This window comes from Echinops telfairi, unplaced genomic scaffold (genome assembly GCF_000313985.2).
Source record: "Echinops telfairi isolate 266 unplaced genomic scaffold, ASM31398v2 ScPeMD7_3533;HRSCAF=4204_0, whole genome shotgun sequence".
NCBI lineage: Eukaryota > Metazoa > Chordata > Mammalia > Afrosoricida > Tenrecidae > Echinops > Echinops telfairi.
Genome location: NW_022107431.1, coordinates 32,003,117 through 32,010,385, shown reverse-complemented (window position 1 = coordinate 32,010,385; position 7,269 = coordinate 32,003,117). Strand labels below are relative to the sequence as shown.

At 46.3% G+C, this 7,269-nt stretch overlaps 1 long non-coding RNA gene across 1 annotated transcript in view; it reads left to right on the top strand.

Annotated features, from left to right (window-relative positions):
• The window catches only part of LOC123522192, a 44,635-nt gene that overhangs the window by 6,743 nt on the left and 30,623 nt on the right, over positions 1 to 7,269 (top strand). Inside the window, exon 2 of the long non-coding RNA XR_006680474.1 lies at positions 2,796 to 2,847. This is a non-coding gene — a long non-coding RNA (uncharacterized LOC123522192). The remainder of the gene's footprint in view (positions 1 to 2,795; positions 2,848 to 7,269) is intronic.

Here is a 7,269-nt window from a genome sequence, read left to right as displayed (position 1 = left end):
GACATTGCTCCTTTCTGCCCAGTCTTCAGATCTCATCACAACCCGTAAGAAGCCCCGACTCCAAAGCCCCAATTAATACCAAATATACTCGTGTATAAGCCGAGTTTTTCCAGCACATTTTTAATGCAGTTTTTATGCTAAAATTAGGTGCCTCTCAATGGGATCAGGTATCAGGCATCTAAGACCTAGAACAAAATCATACCCAATGTGAATGCGGCTGGGGGAAGGTGGGGAACGGCGGGCATGGAGTGGAGACCCACTGCCCATCTGTAGACAATTGGACATACCCTCACAGAGGGGTCACAGGGAAGAGATGAGCCAGTCAGGGTGCAGTACAGTATAGCACAATTTTCCTTTATTTCTTTGGTGCTTCCTTCCCTCCATTATCATGACCTCAGTTCTGCCATATAAATCGGATTAGACCACAACATGCACACTGCTACAGAGAAGATCCAGCAACACAGGAAATCCAGGATAGATAAACCCCTCAGGGCCAACAATGAGAGTAGAGATACTGGGAGGATTGGGGGAGGGTGGGGGGAGAAAGGGAGAATTGATCACAAGGATCAAACTAGAACCCCCTCCCAGGGGGACGAATAATGGAAAAGTGGATGAGGAGCGATGGAGGACGATGTAAGATATGAAAATAATAATCTATAACATCAAGGGTTCGTGAGGGAGGGAGGGCAGGTAGGGGAGGAAGGGGGAAGAATGGGGAGCTGATATCAGGCTCAAGTGGGAAGAGCATGCTTTGAAAATGATGGCAGCATATGTGCAAATGTGCTTGACACACTAGATGAATGTATGGATTGTGATAAGAGATGTAAGAGCCCCCAATAAAAGTAAGAAAAAAAATTAGGTGCCTCAGCTGATAGTCGGGTAGTTTATACTCAAGTATATAGGTACCTTCTGTTAATAAAATGAAATAAAAACCAAACTAAAACAACCAGGCCCACTGCCACCAAGTTGATTCCGATTCATAGCAGCACTATAGAACAGAGTGGAATTGTAGAACTGCCCCATAGGGTTTCCGAGACCAGACATATTTATGGGAACAGACAATCTCATCTTTCTCCTACACAACAGCAGGTGGGTTTAAACTGCTGGCCTTGTAGTTAACAGTGCAACGCTTAACCCACAGCACTGCCAGGATTCCGTCTGTTCTGACTCCATATAATTCTCTGTCCTTTCCCTTCCTGGTGTGTTCCTTAGTTTGGAACTAGACTGTGTGCCCCACGAGTGCAGCACCGTGTCTGTCCTCATTGCGTCCCTAGCGCCTGGCTCAATATTTAGGAAAGGAGATAGGAACTGATGCTGACATCTGAGGATTGCATCAGGCTCTTTACTTTTGTTGTTGAACTAGCTCCTCAGGAGAACGGTATGAGGGGGGTGTTATGGGCTTTGATTTTGGAGATGAGGGAACTGAAGCTTCTAGAGCATACGGGACTTGCCCCCCCAATCCCACTGCGTCCCCTGCTGATGTGGATCCAGATGTTGAACCTGGTTCTCTCTGTTCTCTCTTCGGTGCTGGCACGATGCTCTCTGCCCTGCACCCTCACGTGGGTGACTTCTGGAGATCTGTAGTACTCTCTCTGCACACCCTTTTGTCCTTGGATCCTCCGAGCTCTGCTGGCCAGTTCTCCTTGTGGCTACTCTATGGTTGCTGCCCTCGTTCTGAGCGTTTATAGAGCTGGCAGGGTCCCACACCCTGTGGTGGATATTAGCCCGCGAGTCTGGCAGAGACATCCGTGATGACATGGTTTCTAAGTACCATAGCCTCCTTTTAGCCAGGAGCATTTGTTTGTCCTGAGCGATGGTCTTTGCCCAGTCAACTGTTAGACTGATCTAATCTAGGTGCATTTTGAGCTACTTCTCAAAAACAAACCACGAAACAAACTCACTGCCATAGGTTGGTTCCGACTTACGGTGACCTTATAGGACCGGGTAGAACTGCCCCTGTGAGTTTTCGAGGCTAACTCTTCATGAGAACAGGACGTTTCATCTCTCTCCCATGGAGCAGCTGCTGGTTTTGAATTGCTGACCTTGGATTAGCAGCCCAGTGCAGAGAGGATGCAGTAGAACTGCCCCTTTGGTTTCCGAGGCAGTATATCTTCCTGGGAACAGAGGCCTGATCTTTCTCTTGGAGAGCACCTGGTAGATTCAAACTGCTGATCTTTCGCTGAGCAGCCCAATGAATACCGGTTAGGTGTGCCACAAGGGCTCTCGAGACAATAATTTCAAGGAAACGGCTCCCATTCCTCTGTTTGTATGGTTCTAGGTCGTATTTGGGGGATGCCTGGTGGTGCGGTGGTTAAGGTGCTTGGCTGCGAAAAGAAAGATAAATGATTTGAACCCACCAGCCGCTCGAAAGAGAGCGATGTGGCCTTCGGCTTCCCTACAGGGCAGTTCTCCTCAGGATCCACTCTGCCCTACAGGGTCACTGCAAATCGGAATCCGCCGTGAGGATTTGAAGATATACTTTAGCCAGATTGAATGAGATTACATGGGCATTTTGGGTCAGGTTAGGAACCTAACTTTTCATCATTTGTCCCTCCAGGGGACTGTCCTAATTCTGAAATCTCCCCTACCTTTAGTGAGGCACAACCGGAGGAAGTCATGGGGCTAGCAGGGGGAAGCATTTTTCATTACGAGGACTTGCACACAGGCCATTGAGAATTGCCTAATTTGTCATTGTCAGTGCTTGGGGCTACTAACAGTGATGCTTGCGTACTATGGGCAGACTGTCAGCCTTGACTGATTTTAAATTCCAACTTTTTTTTGTTTTTTCCTCCCAGAAACTCTAGGTTGTCTGGATACCATCGCCAAGATTCCTCCCCATTTGCTGAGGTGAGTTGCATAATCTACAACGGAGTTGTAGCATAGTGAAGTATCTTACACTTCTTTCACTGGTAGATTCACCTGCAGTCAAGTAGCCTTCAGCCACGGCCTTTCGTTAAAGGTCCAAATAAATGTGTTGGTTGATAACATTTTACTTGTTGGTTGATGGCTCTTTTGTTTGTTTGTTTCATCCATGAGATGTGCTATTTCTTGAGGATGCTTTGACTTTCTACTCTGTGGACTAAGTACCATGATCCAAAAGAATGAGTGATGAGAAGTCAGTAGTGCAGGAATCAAAAGAGTCAAGAAGAGGCTGCCTGAAACCTACCTGATGTATTTATTCATCAGTGGGAATTACCAACAGTGCCCCCCTCTGGAGGGTGTGGTGCACTTAGGCTCTTGCTCAGACTAGCGGGGCACAAAACTGTTGCCTCCTGTCACCCACTTCAAGCTATGAACTTATTTCTCCACCTTTCCCTTCCCTTCACTTTTACGCCCCTCACCTGTGGAATATTTGGAAAGCATTAAAGGAACAAAAAAAGAAAGCTGTCTACCATCACACCCAAAGGAATACCCTGTTGGATTAATAAATTTTTATGAGTCCCTTTTCACACGTACCTGCTTTTATAAATTACCATAAATATTTATATACAAGTTTATTTCTAGCATCAAAATGCATCAATATATCTTCTTCAAGTTCAAATGTACATGGTTATAGCATCATCATTTATTCAGTAGTCTTCCTATGATTAACAATGAGATTGTGTCCCAGCTTTTTCCTCTAAGTTTCTAAAATTATTGTACTTTCCCCCCTAGAGTTTGAATATACTTTCTATTTTGTCAAGGCACTATGACTTATTAGTTTCATCCCTCATTTGAAAAAAAAAAGTTGAACAAGAATTTTGTTTCTCCTTTTTTAAAAATTTATTTCTTCTCTAGGTTCTATAAACGGTTTGTGTGCAATAAGGGAATTCCTGTATAAATTAAACGGCGTGTGTGTGTGTGTGTGTGTGTGTGTGTGTGTGTGTGTGTGTAAAGCTTGTAAGTGGAGAGAGAGCCTTGCAACCACATCCTTGTCTAGGGGAGCAGTGCTCCAGCTGGGGTATCAGTACACATGGGAAACATGGAGACTCTTCAGGAAATACAAAGACATGGAGAGTATTTGCACAAAACCAGTGACACTCATATGTATAAGAAAAAACTTTATATTAGGAAAGAAATGTGTATCAGTGAAGTGGCCGTGCTCAGTCCTACTCAAATCCATGGGTCAGATGCTAGCTGGAGCCCCCTCCAGCCTCACACAGCTGCCAGTCATTGAGGCAGGAAGGTGACGCTGGAAGCTGGTTGATCACAGGTTTCAGAGTCATGTGGTTCCAGGGTCGGCAGGAGTATGGTAGAACTCAGACAGCTCTCAGGATTGGCAGCCAGATGCCACCTGCCCAGAAGCCACATGCAGACAGAAACCAATCGAGTAAGGACAGGCGCAAGAGAGATACTAGTTCTCCACAGGCTCTCTTATAAATAGGCCATCCCCACAAGGAGACATCATTAGGCTGTGACCTGATTGATAGGTTGGACTCCACCGGCATCTCCTTACAGGTGTGCCAAGTTGACACAAAACCTCACCATCACAGGGAGTTTAAGGTTCATGGTTTGCTTCCTGGTTCCCAACTTCTGTGGTGCCCTTTCCCAAAACTGGGTTTCACTTCTTGGCTTTCAGCAAAAGTGGACAATCTAGACCAGTTCACAGATGATAAACAATCAAAAATATATCCCGGTGATATGAACATGAAGGATCACTTTCATGTCCTTCTTGTTTATATGAATAAGATTTCTTCCGATTGACATTTATAAATGTGGGGGGTTGGGGAGAGATGAGCTTGACAATTCACTAATTGAATAAGAAAAGAAAAACACCACTATTGAGTCGATTCCCACTCATGGTGGACCTTATGTAAGGTTCTACATATACAACCCTATATAGGTACACATATATGAGGCTGTACATCTTTATAGGAGCAGACAGCCTGATCTCTCCACAGAGCGGCCGGTGAGTTTGAATCTTTGACCTTGTGATCAGCACCTAACACTTCCTGACAAGACCACTATGGCTGCTTCAGACTCATTTTAGCAAGAAGTAATATTCATCTATGCATGAGTTAGTTACAGAAAAATAAGCCCTATCCATTTCTCTGTATTACATGGATTAGCATTCTAGTCCAAGCTCTTATTGTATGGATCAGTTGTGCACATTAGTAATGATAGCTCAAACCAGAAGAAAATGCAATTCTTTCCAGCCTTTTGGTTACAGGAAATTAAAAAGAAAAAAACCTATAGAAACCATTTTAGTTTATACACATTTTTTGTCCCAGCTGAGATAGAATAGGAAGATTAATAAAAGTCATTCAGGGATTAAACTTATTGAGAGAAAATTCTGTGAGACGAGTGGAGTGGAAATATGAGTTTGAGAAATGAGAACAGTCCAGCAATTTTTACTGTTAAAAAATAGCTTGTCCATATGTGTATATAGCTAGCTGGCTAGAGATCTATATTGATGAGGGTGGTTTTCAAAAAGCTGAGGCTTTTTGATTTCATCTAAAAAACAAAACCTTTTTCAAGTTGATTCTGACTCACACTGACCTGATAGGACAGTAGAGCCACCCTGCTATGCCTGAGAGTTTTCCAGGCTGTCGATTGCCACATCTTTGTCCCTGGAGCATCTGATGGGTTCAAACTGACAAGCTTCCAGTTCACAGTGGAGGACTCTCACCATCGCGCCACCAGCAGTAGTCTGTCTAGATGAGTTAAAACTCTCAAGGGAAACCTCGAGCTCCCCTGCTGAAAGGCAGCCATTGGCAGGGAACCTCATGTTGGCATGACTTGGTGCGCTTTTGGGCACAAGCCCAGCAACTTCTCCAATCCTGGACCAGTTGGCATTTGCCAGCCTCAGCCTAGTACCTTCCTCCTGCTCAGAACCTGGTGACGCCTTCTCTACATGTTCTAGTAGTCCTCCTCAGTGTTTGATCACGTTCATATCCCCCGGCCATCTCTGCCCCGGCCTGGCTGCTGCTTTCACCTGCTCAGCCCCATAGCTTTTTCTCGGCACAGCGCTGCCGGGGGGAGAGGCCTGATCGGATCTGGAGACTGGCGAATCCTTCATGCCAGCCGGGAGAACATTCCATAGCATGTGTGCTTGATGAGCACCATGCACGATCACTGCTCACTTTTTGTAGGACACGATTTTATTTTCATTGCTTTTATGCCGCATGTATCTGTTTTAGTGCTGTAGTTCTGCGACGCGACTTCTGCAGGCTGTGAGTCTTCTGTTGTGTCTTCATTGAGGATGTAAACACATCAGCATCAGCAGGGGAGAGTTGTTTGTGGCTGAGAAGGGAGACCACGTGCACGACCCCAGCTATGCCGGGGAGGCAGTTTGGGCGTCCTAGGCGGTTCTCTACCTTTCGTAGGCCATAGGGGGTGCAGGGCCCGGGGACACCTCCCACTGTGCAAGAGGAACTGCGGGTGCTGGGTAGAATATCCGTCCGTGCCCTCAGCGTGTGCAAGCTGAATGGAGGAGATCGGACGTGCAGGATAGGCGGGTCTTGTGAGGCGTGGGCGTTCTTCCAGGTGGAGGACTGTAAACATCTGTGCCATGCAGGCACCCAAACTCCTCCCGGATCTCATCTCCTGCTGGCTTTTGCATTTGCTCCCCACCACGTGCAGCTCGTTCTCTTTGCGGACTCCCGCGGCTCTGAATGAGCTTTGGCTCCACTGATCTTTTGCCCGTTCTACACCAGAAAGAAAGAGTGAAAGGTCGAAGGCACCCACACTTGGTTCATTTGGCCTTAGGTGTGCATAGAGAGACATGTCAGCCGTGCTGAGTCACTGGGGACCAATTTAAGTTAACGGGATGTTGAGGAGGAGACCTGGATTGTTCCAACTTCTCAAGATCGATATCGCCCTAGATCTACAGCAGAATGATCTAGTGTCGACATCAGCCCCAAAAGCCTATCCAAGGAGCAAATGGTCTGTAGCAGTGGGGATTTGGATTTGGAAATCCATATTGGAAATAAGGAGCCCGAGGATCTAATTTCTCTTGTTTCTTCCCCTGCTGCTCTGGGAGAGTCTCCTGGTCTCCTTTTAGTAGAGCGTAGGTGATAATGCCGCACTTTCCAACCTTGCAGACAGCTTCTTCTGTGTGTCATCTACCAGCTTGTGAGCCAGCCCTAATGGTGTTTGTGTTTGGTCCCCGTTGATAAGGAAGACCTACAATTACTCTCAATTATAAAGCTGCTCCTCTTAATAGCCCCAGACCTGAAAGTGATTTTCAAAGGATGCAGTCAGCTGAGCACAGCATCGCCCACCCAAGACGCGAGGGTGGAGCGGGTATTGGGCTCGAGGGATAACTTGGAACGTAGGCAAGATGCGAAC